This window comes from Balaenoptera acutorostrata, chromosome 9 (assembly GCF_949987535.1).
Source record: "Balaenoptera acutorostrata chromosome 9, mBalAcu1.1, whole genome shotgun sequence".
Taxonomy (NCBI): domain Eukaryota; kingdom Metazoa; phylum Chordata; class Mammalia; order Artiodactyla; family Balaenopteridae; genus Balaenoptera; species Balaenoptera acutorostrata.
This window is the reverse complement of record NC_080072.1, coordinates 70,672,991-70,697,656: the sequence shown is the minus strand read 5'-3', so window position 1 is coordinate 70,697,656 and position 24,666 is coordinate 70,672,991. Positions and strand designations below refer to the sequence as shown.

The 24,666-nt window shown below is 40.9% G+C and overlaps 1 protein-coding gene across 6 annotated transcripts in view; it reads right to left on the bottom strand.

Moving 5' to 3' along the window:
- Positions 1-24,666, bottom strand: part of FAT3 (FAT atypical cadherin 3) — a 717,681-nt gene that overhangs the window by 608,631 nt on the left and 84,384 nt on the right. The gene's annotated exons all lie outside the window — the stretch shown is intronic.

The following is a 24,666-nucleotide window of genomic DNA, read 5'->3' as shown; positions in this document are numbered from 1 at the left end:
GGTCCATGGTACTGAACCTCAGCAACAGTCGCTTGAACAGAAATGGTGATCTGGTTTGCAGTGTCTTAATAAGTGAGCAGAGACTCAAATGTGAGTTTATGAGAAACAGCTTTCTACACAGAAGGATATTCAAAATGAAAAGAAGGTCGTATTTACATTTCACCTGATTCTAATGGCTGTGAAGGGAGTTACCGTTAGAGTGTATCATCTCCTCTCAAAATACAGCTGCACCCCAAACGTCTTCATGGATGTCCACACAGAACCCCAAAGTCTGCAGTGAATTGCCTCAGTTCCACAGCTCAGCTCTGAGGCTTTCAAATGTGGCATCAGAGCACGAATGAGGAGAAAGTTAAACCCCTTTGGAGGGGTTTTCCCAATTTTTTTCCCCCTCAGAAAAATCATCTTCTTTTCAGGACCAGTATTTTCTGTATTGTATTTGTCTAATTACATCATTTTAATTAAGTCACTGTCATAACCCCCTTCAGCATAATAAATTATAATCTACAGTCCAGTACTAGAAACAATCAAAGATTTTTTTTAAAAAATGAGATCCTTCACTCTCTCCTCTCTTGGAAGACTTATCTATTTTATGCCAAGAGTTTATCAAACTCCCTTTAATTACAAAATTCCCTATCTCTGGGGATTTGAGTTTTAGAAATTAAATCAGTTTAAGCATTATTCCCTAACAAAGTGAGAGAACAGAACAGCTTACTACATATTACATTCAACCTCTTGGGAATGTCTGCTGCAAAAAAGGAAAAAAAAAAGTCTAAGGATAATATAAATGAAATAAACACCACTATAAAAAATAATAAATAACACATCACTGTGGGCTCAAAAAAATGGGAGTGATCTTTAGTTCTATCTGAACCACCACCGAACACAAAATACACAACTCAAAGGAAAGTCCCAAACCAATACTTGTTGATGGTCGTATTTTTCTTTAAGCCTTTAGTAAGAGAATGCATTGACCAGCATTTTCTAAACTGTTTGTTCCATAAATGTCGACATGAATTTCTCAGACAAAAGGAGTTCAGCAGTTAAATAAATTGGGGAGGGGAGGGCTGCAGTCTGGCTGACAGTGGTGCCTTGGACCCCTGCTGAAACAGATGAACTCGCTGCCTAAAGGTGGTCTCCCAAAGTTGTCTTCAATGGAAGTCCCCAGTTCCCACCTCCCACAATTTTGATGCAGTGAGTCTTTGGAGCCCAGGAATTTGTGATTATGATTTCAGATTTGGGAACTACCGCTATAACCCACATTGGAGGTTTACAATGCACATCAGCAGATTAAAGATTACAAAAGAGCATGCGTAAGAAAAACCTGCTTACTTCCTTTAGCCCAATGTTTGCTAAACTGCTTTGACCAGGGAAACTCCTTCTGTTCTCCCCCTTCCCCTCCCCCGTAACTATTAACATTTTTCCATTAAATAAAGTTCAGGGCTTCCCTGATGGCGCAGTGGTTGAGAATCTGCCTGCCAATGCAGGGGACACGGGTTCGAGCCCTGGTCTGGGAAGATCCCACATGCCACGGAGCGACTAGGCCCGTGAGCCACAATTGCTGAGCCTGCGCGTCTGGAGCCTGTGCTCCGCAACAAGAGAGGCCGCGACAGTGAGAGGCCCGCGCACCGCGATGAAGAGTGGCCCCCGCTTGCCGCAACTAGAGAAAGCCCTCGCATAGAAACGAAGACCCAACACAGCCAAAAATAAATAAATAAATAAATAAATAAATAAATAAATAAATAAAATTTAAAAAATAAAAAAAATAAAAAAAATAAAGTTCAGTAAACACTAATACAAGCAAATGCACTGTTTTCATAACCTTCATATTCTCAGAATCTCATCATATATATATATGGTATATATATATCATGAGATATATATATATGAGATATATATATATATATATATATATATATATATATATAAATTTTTAAATAACTTTCAGAAGAAGATTCCCATAATACTTCCAAATCCGAGTTGGGATATCAAGGCTGCCACACCACCTGTCTGTATCTCAGTTTGCCCATTTCTCGAAATCCATGCCCAAATGGTGTTTTCTCTATCCCATGGGATGTTATGTGAGTTGGACTTATAATTTCTGTTAAAGAATAACTCTTTCCCTCCAGTCACTTTGGACCAACTTCAATCACAGGCAGGAGCTTTCATATTAGATAAATGCAAACAGAAAAATAAAGACTGTTAGAGTCAAGGTCCCATATTTTAAAGCTGGATAAGGCTGAGGCCATGTAGGTAAAAGGAGCTGCTCAAAAGCAGTCGGTTAAGAGTAGTGACTGCATCCTGACCCCAGCCAGAATACTTTCTTCCACCATGTCCCCTGTAGCCTGTAATTCTAGGAGTCTGAAGACATTGAAAAGCCTTCAAAAAAGTTGTGATTACTAAAACAGTATAAGGCCACTCTAGTTAGCCTCAAGTATATACTTACTGACAACAAGGAAGAAGCCACAATCAACTGCAATAAGGCTTTACCCAGCCCAGCAAAGAGAACTTGATATTCAGCAATACCTGTGAGCAGGGCCTTATTGATTGCCCAACAAAGACACTCCAGCTCTCTCTTAATTCCAAAGAACAATCTCTTTCCCCACCACCAGCTCAGCCTCTTTCTACAAGGCTAACTTAGCCAGCGCACCAGGCAACTTGCCTTTCTGATGCTAATGCAATTGAAACAACCAAATCCTTTGATTTCCCAGCAAAATTACCTACCTGAGGTCATTCAGCTATAAAAAAACAAAACGGAAAGGACTTCCTCTAAAAAATTTAAACATTATATTACACAAACAAAAGAATACAACTAAAGTTGAAGAAGAATGTATGTGAATTTCCATGTCCACATGTTTGGAGGGAGAGGATGAAAACATTTTAAAGTACATGTTTCTGGTTTTCTTCATCCTTCATTTTTCCTCTATTTTTCCTTCCATCCACCTACCTTCCTTCCTTCTTACCTTCCTTCCTTTCTTCCTTCCACCTTCCTTCCTACCTTCCACCTTCCTTCCGACTTTCCACCTTCCTTCCTTCCTTCCTTCCTAACTTCCACCTTCCTTCCTTCCTTCTTACCTTCCACCTTCCTTCCTTTCTTCCTTCCACCTTCCTTCCTACCTTCCACCTTCCTTCCGACTTTCCACCTTCCTTCCTTCCTTCCTACCTTCCACCTTCCTACCTTCCACCTTCCTTCCTTCCATCCTACATTCCACCTTCCTTCCTTCCTTCCTTCCTACCTTCCACCTTCCTTCCTTCCTTCCTTCTACCGTCCTCCCTTCCTTCCTTCCCTTCAGTGCCATCTGTCCTGAGGTCCCAGTTCCTCCTCTGCCAACTCCTTAGTGGCACAGCCAGTATGCTCTGTATGTCCTAGGACTGGAAAGGCAACTGGTTAATTCCTTCTTTGTTCAAATTAAGTCATGGCTTTCCCTTTTCCCAAGGCACCTGGCTCCAGAGTGGAGAAGGAGAGGAATGTGGGAAATCATTGCCTAAAAGCTACCATGAGGCTATTAAATAGTGTACTCAGCTCAACACACAGCAGCACAGAGGTCCCACAGACCTTCCCTAACCTAGACCTATGATCATAAGTAGAGTTGATGTGAAATCAAATGAATCTAAAGTGTGATTTAATCATTATCTTTTCTTCCTCAACACAAAGAGAAGGTGGGTGCAGTGCAATTCCTGCTGTAATTTACCCTGTATGCATTTTTTCAGCTTAATTTTGCAGAGATATTAGAAAATAGATCAACAATTTGGTTCTGTCATTTGCCAAGACTAACCGAATCAGTTAATTATGAAGTAGTCAAGAGGTAAACCAATTCAACTTGTTAAGCATGGATAGCTAGGGGCTTATTTTTGGCATGATATTAAAAGGACCATTGTAAACACAAAAACAGACAGATTTTTTTTTAAGTCAAAGCAACTAAGAAATATGTATTTTGTATATATTTTTTCAACAACCAACAGTTACACTGCTGCCAACAAGCATGTTATCTTAGGGTGCAGCCTGTGTCTGAGAACTGAAACGTCTCTTTTTCAGCTCAATGAAACCTTCTACACTTACGGAGCTCCAAGTGGAGTGTCTTCTTTCTACTTCCTAAGGAATCGCTTCTTTCTTTCCATCTTTGTATTCCTAATTCTGCTTTGCCCAGGCATATCAGAGAACTATAGACTCTACAGAAGCCTTGGGGATTTTTCAGCCTAGCACTGTCTATTTGCTTTTCACTTGGGATCCCTTTTTTCACTATAATGTATCACCACTGGAAACCCCTTAGGAAAACCTTTAATCATTTCATCCTTTTTGCATGGTAGATAATAAGGGATTTAAAATAAAGCATTTCACTTAAGATCAATATATTATTAAAGATTTTATCATAAAGTTCATTTAATAAAATTTTAATAACATTCATTATGTATGAAGACAAATTCCAATTTTTTCCCATTTAATAAGTAAGAAATGCTATTTCATTTACCTTAAGTTTGTAAGAAAACTAATCATTTGTCTACAATTTAAATTTAAAATAACATTATATCAGGTTTCATCTTAGGCTCAAGCACATATTAACATGTACATTGAGGCTTAACTGCACCATACTGTGTCAAAAACAAAAAAAACAAACTTCGTGACCTGATAGTTGAAATGTTTGCATCATAGGCTTAAGCCACTTATTTTGGTAATTTTCATGGTTTCAGGTTTCTATTTGCACACACATCTCAATAAATAACCATAGAGTGGATATGAATAATTTTTTTTTTTTAATTTTTTTGGCTGTGTCGGGTCTTCCCTGCTGCACGCGGGCTTTCTCTAGTTGCGGCGAGCAGGGGCTACTCTTTGTTGCAGTGTGCGGGCTTCTCATTGCGGTGGCTTCTCTCGTTGCGGAGCATGGGCTCTAGGCGCGTGGGCTCAGTAGTTGTGGTGCACAGGCTCAGTAGTTATGGTGCACAGGCTTAGTTGCTCCGTGGCATGTGGGATCTTCCCGGACCAGGGCTCGAACCCGTGTCCCCTGCATTGGCAGGTGGATCCTTAACCACTGCACCACCAGGGAAGCCCCTGTGAATAATTTTTAATCTCGGTAAATGAAGAGCCAAAGTGGATGGAGCAGGTACTGTGTCTTCTATTTTTAGCACCTGATATGCTATTTAAGAACACTGAACAGCTCAGCTTGAAGATCTGCTCAGGACAATCTCAAGGTTATTAATAGGATTATTATTTTTATGCTTCTTGGCAACTTATTTGTATTTCAACGTCAATTTTCTTGTTTCCTCTCTTCAACCAGAAATTCATTAAGCTGATGAATTAAATTGTGGATGTGTTTTAGTCAGCTTTGGCTACAATAACAAAATACCACAGGCTGGGCAGCTTAAACCACAGAAATTTATTTCTCACAGTTCTGGAGGCTGACACGGCCAAGATTGGAGGGAAGGCTGTTTCAATTCCTGGTGAGAACTCTCTTCCTGGCTTTCCGACCGCTACCACCTTCTCACTGTGTCCCCACATAGGGAAAGAGAGAACTCTGGTGTCTTCTATTCTTACAAGGGCACCAGCCCTATTGGATTAGGGCCCTATTCTTATGACCCTCATCTCTTCATAGGCCCCATCTCCACAAATAGTCACACTGGGGTTAGGGCTTCAACATATAAATTTGAGGTGGGTACACAAATGTTCAGTCCCTAACAGAATATTTAAGAGTAAAAACGGGTTAAGCATATATAATGATCAAGGCACCAGCCCTCCAGCCCAGTGAGTAAGTTCTGAGCATGGTCATCTGACTTAAGGACCGTGGATGTGCCCAGGAAGATTTCAAATGGCTACAGTTCAAAGGGAAAAGTTCTCAGGAAGGAGCGGGACAGAAGCTCCATTTTACAAGTCAGGACGAAAGAGCCTGCCCATGTGGCCTGACAGGCACTACAGCTAGAAAACAGAGGAGACCCTAGGACAACACAAGGCCTCCATTTGCAGCTCCAAACTCTGGCTGTCATGTTCAATTCCCTGGAGAAGTTCTGGAGGGCAAGTTCAGTGGTGAAAGAAATATTAACAGAGTAGGTAGTGGCAAGAGGATACCCTGAGCGGCATATGGTGTAACTGCTTGTGGCCAAAAGTCAGAACCCTGCGAAGCATCAGAAACAAAAACACAGACTCCAATTCCCAGGCTCACAGTAAGCAGACACTGAAAACAAACCAACAACCCTACAGTATAGATTACCTCTCTACCACCTCTGAAGATGACAATCCCCTTTCCCTTCTACCAAACCAGGCCAGCATTCTTCCTTGTTTCCTACAAGGAAGAGTCCAGCATTTTTTTTTTTTTTTTGGTAAATGTAAAAATGATCAAATTTGGACTCATCTGATAAAGTTTTATACTGCAAAATACAACATCTACATGTTTTAAAATCTGAACTTTAGAATCGGTTAAAATTACATCATCCAATGACCTTCAATATTAATTAGCCAAGACCAGAAAACTCTCCTTATTCCTAAGATTGGACCAAGTATATAATCATCTTTCAATGGTCTTCACTTTTGGGAATGTCATACAACTTTCCCTGAAGTTTGCAGTTTTGGAAAATGATTATTCTGAGGCAAACCTATACAGCCACTGGAAAAAAAAAAAAATGCAGGTAGGAAAAAGCATGCTAAGCTGTCCGCACTCATAGAAAACAATGCTAGGACATGCTAAATGTTCTCATTACTAGTCTCTAAGAATTTTATCACACCAAGATCCATTACAGTCACTTCTGCTATAACAAAACATGAGTGTTCCCGAAAATCGTGATACAATGCACATCATGCGATAAAAACCATAGGACTTAGGGGGAACATGGGATTAGGGGTAAGCACTCAGAAAGGATATCAGTAACATTTTTAAAATGCAGGATTTAATATCAAAGTTTTATTTATGTTAAACGGTTAAGAAACACACATAAGAACTACAATAAATATGGCACTTTACCTCATTAAAAAAAAAAAGCTACAGTTTGCTTTGGACTTGGGTGCAGGAAGAGATGCGTTTATTGTGAAGTGTGGTAGAAAAGCGATCTGAAATGGGACGGAAAGTTGTTTCACACCAAATGTGGATGGATGGGGCTCATAATTCACAAGTAAAATGAGTATGTAGATAACTTGGTGTTGTACACACTTTGGGGTAATCCTATGTGGCGTTAAGCTTGGCTGCCGTTTTCTGCCTTCACCTAGTGTCTCTCTAGGAGGAAACTGCACATAAGCAAATACAACATTTCTTTTATGTCTGTTCTCTAATACATCAATTGCTTTGCAACAAATCTGCATTTTCAAAGCAAGTGTTATAGCAGAAATGACTACTGAGAATTGATTAAACGTATAAAAGAAAGACTAAAATTCAGAGATTAGAAACCTGGGAATGACTTAAGGCTCATCTCTTCTAATTCAAGTCTTCAAATCACAGATAATATTAACAGATTAGTATCTCTGAACTTTTTTTAAGGGTCTTGCCCCTATTGCCTAGATACTCTCATAATTTTTCAAGGCTCAGTCTAAAGTAGAAAAGACACTGGAGGAGAGAAACTTTGATAGGAAAAACAAATGCTTAGGTCACATACCAATTCCAGGTCTATGGAGACCGAGCCTCATCTGATATGTCATGTCTACCTAGGTGCCTTCAGAATCGTTTGGGAAATACATAATACTTATTGGGTTGGCCCAAAAGTCATTCAGGTTTTTCCGTAAAAGCCCAACGAAATTTTGGCCAACCCAATATTATTCAAGAGGCACACTTCTACTGGTTCAAGTGAGAAGATACACACATAACCCAAAAATACACATATGGAAAGTGAATGTTTTCAGTTGGCTGGGTTATTTCCATTGTATCATTTTGAGGTTCATGAGAGAGTCCTGGGACTGGAGTACACAGTAATTTCTAAGAGGTATGTTAGTATCATTGCTATAGAAGTCACTTTGTTTTGTGTGCTAGAAAATGATTAAAGGGCCCTTATTCATCTATTTTCAGAGGTTTGAAAAAGTCTGCAAAAGAAGTCCAGCCTTTCAAAAGAAGCCCTATTATTTCTCAACTTACATGTAGGAAGCATAGAAGTTGGGACATGCCCTTCTCTAAATTCAACTAAAGAGGAAGAGGAACAGATTTTGCAATGAGTTTTATCCAGTGTGACCTATGAGAATCCACTCTGAAAACATTTCAGTATTTAACATTCATTGGATATTACTGAACACCTAACATGTACCAGGCATGGATGTAGACTTCCAGAACAAACTCCCTGACGGTGGCATCACTCCATCACTTTACAAGTGAGTCCTATGGACACGCCCAGGCTGACAGTCACTGATTTAGTACATAAAAAAGTATCCAATTTTATATAAGGGACAAATCTAGTTTAAATTTTAGAAAATAAAGTATGAAACACTTGGAAGGGAAAAAAATTTTCACATGAAGAAGTATCTGGTTTCTTTTTTTTTTCTCCTTGTTTATTTTTTCTTTGTATTAAGAAGGAGATGTTTGGAATAAAACATGGGAGGAAAGATTTTTAAGGTCTCCAGGAGTATGTGCTGATCTGAGCCGTCTCCTGTTGAGTTCAAATGGAAGGTCAATCTTAGTTTTGGACTTCCCTGGTGGTCCAGTGGTTAAGACTCTGCGCTTCCAATGCAGGGGGCGCAGGTTTGATCCCTGGTCGGGGAACTAAGATCCTGCATGCCATGCGCGGCCAAAATAAATACATAAATAAATGGAAGGTAAAGCCATCCTGCTGACACATTAAAGAAACCAGAGGGACTTAATGACAAGACACTGGACAGTGAGGGTTGGGGTGAGGGGTAGCTGTGGGAGAGAAGCAGCCTCTAAAATCTGGGCCCTACTCTGTCGACTCAATCTCTAGTAGTCCCTCTAGGAACACGTGAGTCAGGGTTAAGGAAATAAAACTTTCCCCCTTTACAGACAGCATCTTCCCTTCAGTATCCACGTTACTTCTTGTTTCTTCTCAAAGTCTAATCACTAAAGAAATCCAGTTCATTTTGCTAATATCACTAGGTTTTTTAAGTAGATGCATCAATATGTTGGAGGAATATGCATCAATATTGGAGGAAACATTTCCCACAGGCTCTTTGGCCCAAATTTTATAAAGTAATAAATAAAATAAGTTGACTTAAATTGGGTGTCCAAACATACACCTTTCCTTCATTTATGGCTCATGAGACAGATTGATAAATAGAGCCAGATTGCAACACACGTCACACGCCCCAAGTAGCAACCATAAAAGAAAATATCATTAAAGGGACCTCCATCTCCAATAAAATACATCCTACACTCCTACCAAAGAGTCTCCATAAATCACCAGTGCTTACGAAAATAAGGTGTAATCATTTTTTTCAATAAAACTCAGTTGGTTTCCAACTGTACAAATTCCATAGCAATGCGCAATCTGTTTTTGAAATTATGTTTCTTTAACCAAAGGTAAGCTTTTTTCCCCAGGGATAACAGGCATCTGATATTCTAGTTTCAATTACTTTAAGTAGATAAGTTTGAGAAACATAAGTTTAAGGTCTATATAATTGCATAATAGTTCTTATTGTTAAGATTCTTTTGCCTATATTTCAGTTCATATCTGAATTCTAATCAGAAATGGAAAATTTCCTCTAAACACACATAAAACAAGAGGCATAATTGGTGATTCCTATTTATCAACATGTATTTACACACACTAGAGTAACTGACCACAGTTATGCTACTTCTTGTTTAAATGCTACTTGTAAATGCTACTTCTTGTTTAAATAGTCTCTAACTTTCCTCATTCTGACTACTCAAATGCATTACAGTTCTTAATTGGTAAAAATGCAATCTGCTGAATGAAAATATTATTAGCTTGGGATAAAACTACAAGTCCTATTCCCAAAGTTTACAAAAATCACTGAAAATAGTGACTACATGTACCCCATCCCTCTTCACTGGTAAACTAAAAGTTTTAGATGAAAAGAAAGAAACATCATGGAATCAAAAATCTTTTGCTTTTTTTTTCCCCCTGGAAGACACGTAAATAGACCTTCCATTAATGGCCATAAGATTAGCCAAGATTATATTTTCTTCAGATATTTAAAAAAAAAATCAGAGAGATCTAAGAGGATAGGCCACAGAAGTCAAGCAAAAACTCTCCTTCCAATCTTCCCTCAAGAGCCAATTAGTTGAAGGCCTTAGAAATAGAACAATGCACCAATTCTTTGCAGCAGCAAACTACAGAAGCCCTTACCTTTTAGTCAGAATAAGTGACAGATAACCAGCAGACTAAACTCAGCAGGCATGCCTGCAACACACATTTCTCAGCAGACTCCTTCTGCAGCCCGCAAAGAACTGCACATAAAAACACCAGCCTGCTCCATCCTTCACCGTCTGAGATACCCACCCGCTACCACGGTAACAAGAAAGGGCCAAACTAAGCAGCAATCTTAGTTTCTTAAAGACCTTTGTCCTGGAAAAAGAGAAGGGAAAAGAGCAAGGGGTAGGAAGAGGGGAAAAAAGGGAGAGGAACAGAATAATGACTTCCATGAAGGTGAAGTGCTGTTTGCCATAAACTAAATGCACAGCTACCAGCTTGTTAAGTTTGAATGGCTCTGCCTGCAAGCTCCTAAAAGAATGTTCTTTACCTCTGCCTCATAAGGGGAAAAAAGTGTGTGTGTGTGTGTGTGTGTGTGTGAGTGAGAGAGAGAGAGGGAACTAGCAAGTGCATGCCAATGTCTGGATGCCTGCACAGGGAAGGGGAGACTACTGAAGGGATTGGGGGGAGGGGTGGAGGAGAGAGCTAGGATGTGACCCACATATGGAATAAGCCTTAGAACAATGAGGACAGGACAGCCAAACCAGTGTACTCTGGGGCAGCAGTTTTCAAAACAAGGCTTCACAGCTTTGCAGGAAAGGGGGGTGTGGGGAAACATAACACAAAACAAGCTAATTGAAATAAGCGACTGGATACAAAATGAGCTGGCCAAATCACCAGCAACTGGGACACTGTGGGCTCCTGGATTTCATTTTTTATGCAGCTTGTGGGTTATTTCCCCTCCTCACTAGAAAGCTTTCAGTCCCGAGGGTTTAGAATTCCAGAGGACCCAATTAACACCATACTTGGCTAGCTCCCTGGTATGATCAATATGAAATAAACTGCCTTTTAGCATCTCCATAAAATAACACAGCCCAGAAACTGGGTCTACCGCTTTTTTATTTCCTCTGTAGAGTGACAGCCAAACTGGGGGCGGCAGGGGGTGGGGGAAAGCCACACACATACGAGACATTGTGTATGGATAGAAGAGCATGATTACTTGGTTGAACATCTTTAAGAAGCTTAACTCTAATAGAGTTTTTTTTTTTTTTTTTTTTGGCTGCGTTGGGTCTTCGTTGCTGAGTGCGGGCTTTCTCTAGTTGTGGTGAGCGGGGGCTACCCTTCGTTGCGGTGCGCGGGCTCTAGGCGCGCGGGCTTCCGTAGTTGTGGCACGCAGGCTCAGTAGTTGTGGCGCACGGGCTTAGTTGCTCCGCAGCATGTGGGATCTTCCCGGACTAGGGCTCGAACCCGTGTCCCCTGCATTGGCAGGCGGATTCTCAACCTCTGCGCCACCAGGGAAGTCCCTCTAATAGAGTTTTGAAGCCAATGAAATCATCTCTGCTGTATCCTCAGGTCTCTGATGGCCAGCAGGCTGTTTCACATGTGAGGTTTCCTGAGCTTTAACTCATAAGGGACTCTGGTGATTGCTGGGTTCTTCATAGCTGAATTCTGGTGTTTTGGCAAATGATTCACTCATATATATTTTAAAGAACCTGACTTGGTTCCCTCAATATACTTCATAGCAAGTCTTCCTTAAAAATGGTATTCTCTCTGGCTCTGATTCATTTGATTATCAAACAATTGATTTTTTTCAAAGACCAAAGATAAAACATCAAAAACAACATTGCTAGGGGGAACCCTCCTACACTGCTGGTGGGAATGTACATTGGTGCAGCCACTATGGAAAACAGTATGGAGATTCCTTTAAAAACTAAAAATTGAGTTACCAGATGATCCAGATTTCTCTGGATATATGCCAAGCAATCCCAATCCTGGGTGTATATCCAGAGAAAACCATAATTCAAAAAGATACATGCACCCTGAATAGATACATTGCAGCACTATTTACAATAGCCAAGACATGGAAGCAACCTAAATGTCCATCAACCCATGCATGGATAAAGAAGATGTGGTGCATATATACAATGGAATATTACTCAGCCATAAAAAAGAAAGAAATAATGCCATTTGCAGCAACATGGATGGACCTAGAGATTATCATACTAAGTGAAGTAAGTCAGAAAGAGAAAGACAAATATCACATAACATCACGTATATGTGAAATCTAAAATAGGACACAAATGAGCTTATTTAAGAAACAGAAAGTTTCACAGTCATAGAAAACAAACTAATGGTTACCAAAGGGGAAAGGGGGTAGGGGAGGGATAAATTAGGAGTATGAGATTAGCAGATACAAAGTACTAGATATAAAATAGATAATCAACAAGGTACTACCATATAGCATAGGGAACTATATTCAATATCCTGTAATAAACCATAATGGAAAAGAATACGAAAAAGGGTTATATATAAAACTGAATCACTTTGCTGTACACCAGAAATTAATACAACACTGTAAATCAACTATACTTCAATTAAAATATTGCTAGATGTATTTCATTAAAAACAGGAACCATTGTCGAGTGAGGGTTCCAAACCATCAGCCTCTTCATTTAACAATATTTTATTCATATTTCTAGCATAACTAGTTTAATTTGTGATTTCAAATCACTTCTACATTCCATCCTCTGCTTACTCTGGAAACATAGATATGGAAGTAAAAATTTCTGAACACACACACACACACACACACACACACACAGACTGTAAAAGTCAAGAGAGAGAAGGCAACTTCAGAATGAATGCCTTGTGTCTTGTAATTCTAATCTTCGATTTCAAAAGTGTGTAGCCAGAAAAAGAAAATGTCCTTGGTAAATTCAGGGTTAGAATAGCTAGGCTTTAAAAAAAAAATCACTCTGATAAAATTATTAAAGATCAAATTTCCCTAAAAATAAACTCAATCTAAAATGTTCATAGAGAAAGAGGTCATTAGTTCCCATGTGTTACAAAAGGTCTTCAAGAGTTAAATCACAGAATATGAAAACCTATGTGTAAATAATTTTTAGGCAATGACACAAGCTGAGGAGGGAAATAAAATTAATAAGTGACAGGAATGAGGGGCTGTCAACACCAGCTCCGAATTTCATGCTCCTTGGCTTGATCTTATAGTTTATTTAACACAGATTTCTACACATGGATAATTGGCCTCTTCTTGGGAGGTCTGGTACTTGAAAATCTGGGCTGTGAGCTTATCTGACAGATAGATGAAGTGGGATGAGCTGGTAGCTGGGCTGGGGGTCGAATTTTCAAGTATCAGCTGCAACTCCAAGTCAGTCCAAGCCATGTTGCTTCTAAGTGTCCGAAGTGTGCTCCTCTGGGCGGTGACCTTTTGGATGCAGCAAAGCTGATCTTCTGACCAAATGTGCTCAGGTTCTGACTGCTGACATGGATGCTTTTCATTTGCATTCGCTTTTATTTGATTCTAATTTTGCCTAGCCGAGTAGTGAACCAAATCCAGCAGAGGAAAACTTTTTTTTTTTAATTTTTAAATTTTATTTATTTATTTATTTACTTAAATTTATTTTTTGGATGCATTGGGTCTTTGTTGCTGCACACGGGCTTTCTCTAGTCGTGGCAAGTGGGGGCTACTCTTTGTTGCAGTGCACGGGCTTCTCATCGCGGTGGCTTCTCTTGTTGCCAAGCACGGGCTCTAGGCACACGGGCTTCAGTAGTTGCAGCACGCTGGCTCAGTAGTTGTGGCCGCAGGCTCTAGAGTACGGGCTCAGTAGTTGCGGCGCACGGGCTTAGTTGATCTGCAGCATGTGGGATCTTCCCGGACCAGGGCTCGAACCCGTGTCCCCTGCATTGAAAGGCAGATTCTTAACCACTGCACCACCAGGGAAGTCCCGAAGGAAAACTTTTGAAATATTTGATTGCGGCATCCACTTGATGTTGTTTTCTTCTCTGCTGTTTTGAACTGGTGAGCCAGAATGGAAAGAGACTGCATGACCTTGTATGGGGCCGCCTCAGGCAAAATATTCCCAGGAAGCAGGAGCATTTCAGGTATTGTGGGGCCTGAAGCCTATACCATGTGGAGGACCCTCTTTAAGAAACAAGTATAAAATTATCAATTCAAAATTAAGTCAGAAGGCTTTGGAAGAGGCCCCTGAGCGAGAAGCGTTCTGAAGCTGAAGCTTCAGTAACTTCACGATAAATATGCCCTATCATCAGTGGGGTCTCCCTTCAGAGCAACTCAAGGGTAGGAAGGCTCAGGTAACTGGGTGGGAAAAGCTGGACCGTCCCTGCCCCCTTCGGTAGAACTTTGAGTGTCTTCTCTTATTGGTGATGATGAGGGAGAGAGCAACCTTGAGAAGCTAAAAAATTTAGTCTGATATTCAAATAAAATGATAACATCAAAGGGGAGTCTCCATGTGCTTTAATTTTCCTAGAAGAGCGACTAGGTATATGCAGAGACAGGATATGAGGGAGTTAATGAAACCATTACTTCAATGAAGCTTAATATCTCCTAAAGAAAAGAGAGTTCTACTTCTTTTTTCGTTTCAAATTTACAAAACAGTTGAAAAACTAGCACAAAGAGTTCCCATATACCTGTCACTCAGCTTTCCCAAATGCTCATATCTTATACAACCATATAACAATTATAGGAAATTAACACTGATGTTACACTCTTAACTAATCAACAGACTACACAATTTTTACTGATTATCACAGGTATGTCCCTTTGCTGGTCCAGAATCCAATTCAGGAGCCCTCACTGCATTTAGTTGTCCTGGGTCCTTACTCTCCTTAAACCTGTGACATTTCCACAACAGCCATCACTTTTACATTTGAAAAGTACTAGCTAGTTATTTTGTAGAATGACTCCCAATTTGAGTTTACCTCATGTCTCCTCATGATTAACTCACGGTGTGTATTTTTGGAAAGAATACCATAGAAGTGATGTTCTCCTTTCTCCTGCATCAGACCAAGGGTTACATGATAGTGATATGTCGTGTAAAGATAACTTTGATCATTTGGTTAAGGTGGTGGTTGCTAGGTTTCTCCACTGTAGAATCTAGACCCAGGAGGAACCCTGATTCATTAGGCAGGAATACAGGTAGAGGTCAGCAAAAAAGCTACCAAGCCCCCTTCCTTCCAAGCACCCACGGAGAGCCATCCTGAGGCTCACTCCTCAAGCTGGCATGTCTCGGAGAACCAGAAAACCACCAGGAGAGGATTAAGGAAGGAAAAATCTTATGAGGAAAAGGTTAGAGAGTGGCTTGAAGACCACATCACATAGCTCCCTTACTTTCCAGGTACATACTCTGCAAACGCCCTTTAAAATCACTAAACCACCAAACAGAATATGTCGTCAAACCCCATGAGCTCTGCATCAAAATCTTTACATAACCATACGACTGCTAAAACAGGCTTCTATATTTATTATATTACTAGAATCGAAAACTCTCTAAATTACATTTTAATAGGCTGTCAAAACTTTCTCTAGGTTTTCAACACCAGGTGTTAAATTTTCATCCAAAATGAAACGATTATGGGATGAGGTGAAGCCAGCCCACCGCCTGCTATGATACCATGGTTGCTCTGACTATCCACCCCAAGCTACAAATGTTTTTTAAGGGAAAAAAATTAAAAAGCTAGTTCAGCACCTAAGCTCTGCTACTGAAACTCTGAGATAAACAGTACATTTATTGTTCTTAAATTCATCGTTAGGGCCAGAATTTCAAAGACCATCTAGACTCTATAAGAGCAATATACTGAAGAAACGCCCACCACTTGGTTCAAAGTGCAAGACTCAATTCTTCAAATCCTAAGGTGATGAAAACTGTGTTAGCCCCTTTAACCAACTACGTTAGTAAAACACTAACGTGTTTTAAGAGCTGGAAAACTAAATACTCTGAGAGGTGAACCTTTGGAAGATACTCACAAGATACAACCACGTGGGCTGGTGTAAGAGACAGAGATCTCTATTCTGACAAACGGGTTAATAACCCCATCACCATGCAATTAAGAGAGGGAAAATGGAAGAGAAAACAACACAACAGAATTTTAAAACTAGCACCAATCCTAATTTTAAAATAAATTTTACCTACAAATTTGTAAATAAATTCCTCGTAAAACTGATTTCCACTTAATGGGAAATCTGTGCATTAAGAACCAGCACAAACTTAAAATGATACAGGGGATCTCAACCCTCCTCATTAATTGGCATCGACCAAGCGTCCACAGACACATCACAGTCTGGTAGAAGCTAACCATCTCTGATCCAAACTGCAAACACTCCAGTGAGGTCGGGCGCCCCTGTGACTCACAACCTATTTTTCCACAAGCACTTGCTCCACTCATTAGCTATGCACTAAAATAGAAGGTGACAAATTCTGAATCTGTGCTTATTTCCATCATTGTTATTAATTAAATACCACTTTGGTGAATAAAATTAAACTAAACCCACACACATGAAATGACTTCTTCCCTTTCCTCGAAACCTTGTTCACATAACACTGCCAGAAAATTAATCAACACCACACAATTGTTAAATGATTAATAAAAAGAGTGATTATAATAATAAATTCCAACTTGAGACTAGTTCTCATTCAAAATAGATCTATGAGTTCTGTTTGGATTGAGAAAAAATTGTTCATAAATGTAGAGACTGTTTGTAAATGCAGTGCCTTCTATGCTTCTATGCTACCATGGAAGTTAGATAATATTCCACAAAGGGGTGATTTCTACCAATTGGTATTAGCAATTTTTTTCTTCTTTTCCCTTAATTAAATTCAATATACATATAAATGGTGCTAAGCCTGAAAGAAAAAAAAAAACTCAGGAGATAAAACAACCTTTTCAACAACAAGCTTAACATGAGAAAAGGTTAGGTAGATAATTACAATTTACATCCACACAATAAACTGCCAGAGTTTTTCAGCTAACTAAATGTACTCTAGTTCATTATGTAGCCGTGCTACAGACAAAGGCTATTTTTTTCCCTTAGAATTTCAGTTTCAGCAACATGAAACCACCAGGAGGTTTCAATGTTATCCAATAGTATTTTAAAACTGCATAGAGAAATACTTCCATCTTTCGCTAATGATCACCAAAGAGAAACAAGGTAACAATACTCTCATGGTGGAGGCGGTTATATGTCCACTTATACACGAATTTTTTTCAGGAAGGCCAGTGCCCCTAATCCCCACCTTGTGCAAGGGTCAACTGTGTGTGTGTGTGTGTATGTGTGTGTGTCTCTGCATCTCCATCCCTAAAGCAGAGACTACAGAAGTTAACACCCTGATGTTTCATTAGGATGTGTCAGTGGGATTCTAGGAGGTTCTGCAGAGTTAGGCTGTACCCTGAATGATTCAGGGCTTCTATGGGCCCTTTAGAAAGAGGTGGGGGATTGTGTGGATACTTGTGCTTACAGCTTAACCTAAAACATACACGTGCGCACACGCACACACGCACACACACAGACACACACTCTAGACCTAGTATAAGGCATACAAAGATGATCCAGTTATGACATCCGACACTTCAAGCATTCTGATCCCCAAGCTCCCCGGTAATAACTGCAGCAAATTATAAGCTCCCTTAGAACAGACAAACAATAATAACAGCTTAACTGGCTGTTCTGAGTCCCAAGGCTGAGAACAGTAGGTATAACTGTCCCCACTGGAGAGGGGTGATGGACTTGCCATCCAGCAAAGCTAGTTCCACACCCCTTATCCGACTGCCCACCTCTGGACTACGTAGAAGAGGGTGGTTGAAGTAAGGGTGACTGGTTGGCAGAGAGCTGCAGGCCCAGAATGGGGGCATTTTATGCCTATGGAAGGAGAAGCAGCTTCTACAGGGGGAGGGAGAGGAGTGCTGTCCCTCTCAAATGTAACTCATACGTCAGGGTGGGCCAGCTGACTTGATGGAGACAAACAGCTGAAAAAGACAAAGGAGATCAGAAGCCAGACTCTGACCCTGGGATGCCAGTTCCCAAAAGCACAAGAGTGGAGGGTCCAGGCCTCCATGATTCAGAAAAAACTCTGTGCAACACCTGCTGAAGACCAGTCATGAAAGGCCAGCAGCCCGGACCCAAATGTGGCAAAAGAAAACATGCCATCCTGTTGCCCTTATCTTCCAGGTGCCAGGAAAACTCAAACAAGCCCAGAGAGAGAAGAAAACACTGGAGATGTGCGAAGAGCTCATTTTTAAATAATAAAAATGTATGTTAGATGAGAAATACAAATTGGGTTAAAAGGGAACCAAACGCCTTTCATGGATTAGACAAATACATACTGAAGGCTTTCTACCAGTCAGGCACTGTTCTAGGTGCAAGTAATCCATCAGTGAACAAGACACACAAGATCCCCACTCTTAGAGAGCTGTCTAAGCTGTCTTAACAGACAAAAGCAATTAAGAACAAGGACCTACTGTATAGCACAGGGTGTTCAATATCTTATAATTCACCTGCTGTACACCTGAAACTAGCACAATGCGGTAAATCAACTATTCTTCAATTAAATAAAAGCAATTAAGAAGTAATTTCACACAGTGATGTGTGCTACAAAGACAAAACACCTTGACAAAGTGATGAAGAGAAACCTGGATGAAAGGAAGTGTCTGTTTTAGAGAAGGTGGTCAGGGAAGGCCTCTCTGAGACTGAGTCATCAATTCAGAGATCTGGGACAAACATATTCTGGACAGAGGAAACAGCAATGGCAAAGGCCCTGCCGTAACAGCCGGCCTGCATGCCTGTAAACTTTCATTAAGCTCCTATTCTTCACAAAAGTGAACTAGACAAATCCCTTGCCTTTGAAGGCCCCATGGTATAGTGGGGAACACAGACCCAGTGACATAATAAGTGTACCCCGAACTCCCACCCAAACCCCGAAGGGAAGAGTCCATGAACATTTCTAAAAAGTGACCTTCGACCATGACCTCGACTGAAGAGTTGGATTTTGCCACCGGACTTGTTAAAAATATTCTGGGCCCAGGAAATATAATGAGGGAAGGAACAGTGGCATGGGAGTGTATGACATGTCTATGAATGACATTTGTACCCTGTAGAAGTTACTCTTATGGCATTTAAGCACTGAATTGTATGGATTTGTTCCATGTCTTTCCCCCTTGTTAGAATGTACATTCTTTAACAACAGCAAACTTAGACTCATTTTGAATCGTAATAATCTAGCACAATGCATTGGGTGAAGAGTAAAAAGACAGGTTCACAGCAGTTAGTGAAGGCTGGAAGGTGAAAGTTGGAGAGAGCTGGTCTTCTTTCTGTAGATACGGGGGCCACTAAAGGTTTTGCAATTCACAAGAAAACCTCAAGGATGACAACAGTGAGCTTAACCTACCAATGAACCCGGAAGCCTGCCCTTAGAAAGCCTATACTGGTAAGCGCTAACAGCTACTGCTGACGTGGTTTAAATGAAGATTTGGCTTTTCTGTGTCCTTCACTGAAGAGACATATATTCATTGCAGTGCTTTTTCAGACATGAAACATGGTTTTAAAAGCTTGATAATCTCGTCTACTAAAGGTTTCCTGCTGTGATTGTCAAATATATAAGTCTTCACCCCTTCCCTGTGATCCACCACTCTGCCATTACCCAGCTCCATGCTGAATCAGTCAACCCATATGTACGTATCATCTTCTTCTGTGCACAGCAAGGAGCACCGTGTGAGATAACATATGCTTCACACATCAGAATCATAAAATAGCCTTAATGGCCTTTGACTAGAGGAAGAAAGCTTATAGCATTTTTGTTCCTACTGTACATGATTATCAGTCCAACCCTTTCATTTCATCTTAAAGATCTAGTCCAAACCAGGTAACCTGTTTGGCTCCTGGAAGAGCTCAGATGATAACCTGAGTTTCCTGGCTTCAGGTCACCAAGGGACCACACCTAGTCCTTCTTGAGTACTTTGAAGGATGCCTGACACAATGGCTCAGCACTTCCAAAGCTCAATGCACCTCAGATTAATTCATCCACCGTGTGCCCCACCATTATAACTATTGTCATGTCTATCTCTGTACCCCAGCGTACCTCTCCAATCTCTACCCCCTTTTCAGACCTCAGCCAGATGTCAGGCCATTAGGCTCATGGAAGCCCTGAAGCCATAGAGAGCTGGCCCCCTATGGCATATCGCTGTTCACCAGCAGGAACTCTGGCATGGCAACAGATGCAACATTTGGCCAGCCAGAAATAGCACAGATGTGGGCACACATCTTCAGGCATACGCGGCACTAAGATTAGATACGTGTCTGAATTTCAACGAAAATGAAGCAGAGATGGAGGAAGCCCAGCTGATAAAATAGATCCAATCCTTCAAGGGACCCATCCCAATTATGGAAAGGTACCAGGGACCTCCACTGATCAGGTTCAGATGCAAACTGGACACCCCGAGTTTCCCAATCTCACTCATACCCTGACAAGTCCAAAACTGTGTTGGGATGAAAATTTTTAGTTATTTAGTCTGCATGGGGTTGACTGGCTTAGAGATAAAAATTAGAAGTAACTTAATGATTATCTTTAATAGTATGATGGATTATCATGAAAAAGATAATGGCAGGTAGTTGTCCAGGTCAAAAATGTTGAACCAAAAATCAGATCATCAGAGAAAGCATGAGACTTCAACAAGTATGATGAATGTCCCTTTCGCTATGCTACTATCTGTAATTCAAGTTACTGGCTAATGCTCTAATACCACCTCATTTTACAAAACACCAATTCGGAAATTAGAAAGGTAAGGCACATAAAGGAGACATCACTATACACAGAGAATCCAGAAACCCATCAAGAGAGAGGGAAACAATTGTTCTCTAAAGGAATGAGACCCATGGGAAAGGACTACGGATTCAAAGTAAACTAACAAACGAACAACTTTTCTTCAACAGTTCTGCACATTTCCATTGACTATGCACAGAAACATTTCCTTAAGCTGAATGCATTTATCTCTCCAAGACAGAAAACCGTAATTTAATTGAAGTTAAAATGAAGAACTTAAAGATTTGCTACATTATTAGATCCCTTTGAAGGAGTTAAATGTTCCCCTGCTCAGATCTCCTCTCTTCCTGTGCTTCAAGATAAGTACTGGGAGATTTATGTGCCATGAATTTCCAATTACCCATTTCCACCAGCTGGGCTGTCAATCACCACTTGTCTTATCCTGGATGTCTTCACCACCCCCATTTCCTTGTTGTGCACACAGAAACAAGCTTATTCTTCCCCAAAGAGCTTACCACCAGGCAGGAAAATGCTGGGTTTTTTATGTCCAGCTTCTGCTGGACAGAATTTCTGACTCCAGTTACTGCCACCCCATCGTTCCAACATATTCAAATAAAGCCAGAGTTGCCACCGATTGTGAACAATTCAAGATTTCAAAAGAGAATTTACATCGTGCACCTTCCCAGTGTCCACTGAAGCAGAATTGATGAGCTCTCAAGAGCAAGCCCTCCCCCACCTTTGACATCTGGAAGCAGGTGGGAGAATTCTAAATGATAACTACGCTCACTTAGACACCAGCAGAACACACAAAACAGTACGTCTGCAAATGTGTGCTTACATAATAGTTGTGAATTTGGAGGAAAAAATATTAATGGTGAAAGCTCTTCATTGCTTTTGGCCATGGGGTTTGTCTGGAGGATGGACATCAAAATTAAGATATCAAAAAATTCTTAAAAGGACTCTACAAGGCCTGGATATCAGTGTTGCAATTAAACACCTGAAAAGTTAATGACAGCTGTCATTCAATGGTCAGGATTACAATGGTGAGTCTTTTTTTTTTTTTTAAAGTGTAAGTATATAAATGTATATGTATGTCTGTGTGTATGAGTTTTTCTCTTTTTCTTTTTTTTATTTTATTTTATTTATTTATTTATTTATTTTTGGCTGTATTGGGTCTTCGTTTCTGTGCGAGGGCTTTCTCTGGTTGCGGCGAGCGGGGGCCACTCTTCATCGCGGTGCGCGGGCCTCTCACTGTCGCGGCCTCTCTCGTTGCGGAGCACAGGCTCCAGACGCGCAGGCTCAGTAGTTGTGGCTCACGGGCCCAGTTGCCCCGCGGCATGTGGGATCTTCCCAGACCAGGGCTCGAACCCGTGTCCCCTGCATTGGCAGGCAGACTCTCAACCACTGAGCCACCAGGGAAGCCCCAGTGGTGAGTCTTGATGGTACAGATTCATTTCTTGTAATTGTGCCCAAAACATGCATCTATTCAGTTGACGGTCACTGAGTACTTACTTTGTAAAAAGGCTTAGATGTTAAGGGAGATACAAAAATAACTAATACAGGTCCTTTTCCACAAGAAGCTCGTAGACATATGTGCATAAATAATTTTAATAAAAGAAAGCCTGTCATTAAAAAGTCACTGAAACACCACAAGAATTCAGAAGAGGCAACACCTTGCATCTGGCTGGAGGAGGACAAGAATTCGAGGACAGCTTCATGAAGAAGAAGGACTTTACCAGCGATGAACTCAGTCCAGTCAACTACAGTTATTCCAGTGCTGTGGCCCATCTAGTCCTTGGGCTGCTCCTCTTCCTCCTGTCATACTTTGCTTTGCTTGTTTCTAGAGGACAGGGCAATAGCAAGATAACTAAAATCAAGCTCTAATGCTGCTGCTTATTTGAAGCGTGGGTAATGTTGATGCCTAAAGAGGTTTACATTACTAAAATGAAATCTAGGGATCACTTAATACTCACTGCTCTGGGTCATTGAGTGGTCTAAATAACACAGGAGGCACATTCAAATCCAGGAAAGAAATCAGTCCTTCTTTCTAGGCTCTGAGCCTGGAGAGTGCTAAGGCATCTGGACTGCCATGATTCTGGCCAGCAGGTGCAATGGAGTCATCCTTCACGTCCCATCCTGACAAATAGGGAGGTCAGTGGTGAGGTGGAGAAAGCAGGCTAGCTGCTAGCTCAGTTCTATTTCATTCTGGGTTTCAAAACATCTATTAAATATTTCGTCAGTTTATTCCACTGATTGTCAAAAACCCATCAAACAGGGCTTCCCTGGTGGCGCGGTGGTTGAGAGTCTGCCTGCTGGTGCAGGGGACACGGGTTCGAGCCCTGGTCTGGGAAGATCCCACATGCCGCGGAGCAACTAGGCCCGTGAGCCACAACTACTGAGCCTGCACGTCTGGAGCCTGTGCTCCGCGACAAGAGAGGCCGCGATAGTGAGAGGTCCGCGCATTGCGATGAAGAGTGGTCCCCACTCGCCACAACTAGAGAAAGCCGTCGCACAGAAACGAAGACCCAACACAGCCAAAACTAAATAAATTAATTAATTTTTTAAAAAAAATTAAAAAAAAAAAAAAAACATCAAACAGACAGGCCATAACAAGTTGGACCTGATATGCAGTTGGCCACTAGTAGCCTCCTGAACTTGCTTTCCATCCCTAGGTCATCATTTAGATGGTGATAACCAGCATTGCTAGTGCTGGGATTGGCACTCAGAGCCCAGGATCTCTGGTTGACCCTCGTACTAGATACACAGCTACCCTGAGAGTCAATGTCTAGTGAGTCTCCCTCTGTAGCCGATAGAATGAAGTGCTTACTCTTTGTGCATAGTTTGTTTTAACCATTAAAAATCCTGAAATGCACGGATTATTCTACCATTTTCCAGAGGTGGAACTAAGCCATGAAAACATAAAGTAGCTGCTTCAGACACACACCTGATAAGTGTAAAATCCAGGATTTGCATTCTTTTCTTTCCAACTTCAAAGCCTGTGACCTTGACCATGTGCTCTTAGCCACAACTCTGTAATGCTTCCCAGAAACAGTGTGGAAATTAGAGGTGGATTTCTGAGTTTTTAACCTAGGGAAGCTGTCAAGAATGTGGGTCTATGTCTGTCGGACTTATTTCACCAAACATAATACCCTCCAAGTCCAAGAGAAAGACAAATACTGTATGATATCACTTATATGTGGAATCTAAAAAATACAACCAACTAGTGAATATAACAAAAAAGAAACAGGCTAACTGATATAGAGAACAACTAGTGGTTACCAGTGGGGAAGGGGAAGAACAAAGGGGCAAGATAGGGGTTGGGGATTAAAAGATACAAGCTACTAGTGTAAATTAAATAAGCTACAAGGATGTATTTTACGGCACAAGGAATATAGCCATATTTTATAATAACCATAAATGGAGTATAACCTTTAAAATTGTAAATCACTATGTTGTACCTCTGAAATTTATGTGATATTATAAATCAACGATACCTCAATGTTTTTAAAAAAGAATGTGGGTCTAGACCTGGAAAATCTATCTCAACTATATTTAGACACTCTGAGTTTGGCCCTGACCACTGAACCAAGAGAAACCACTAAGTATCTTTCTTCATCTGTTCCTCACACTCTATCCCCCCAATTTACCAGCAGCAGTGGCACGTGATCAATCACCCAACTAACCGAAACCTGGTGAAAACTGAACTCAACGGGGTAAGATGGCGGTTCTCCACCTCGCTGCACACTGGATCCTCAGGCCTGGGAACCACCCCAGAGACTCTACTGGTCTGGAGCAGGACCTGGGTGTTCAA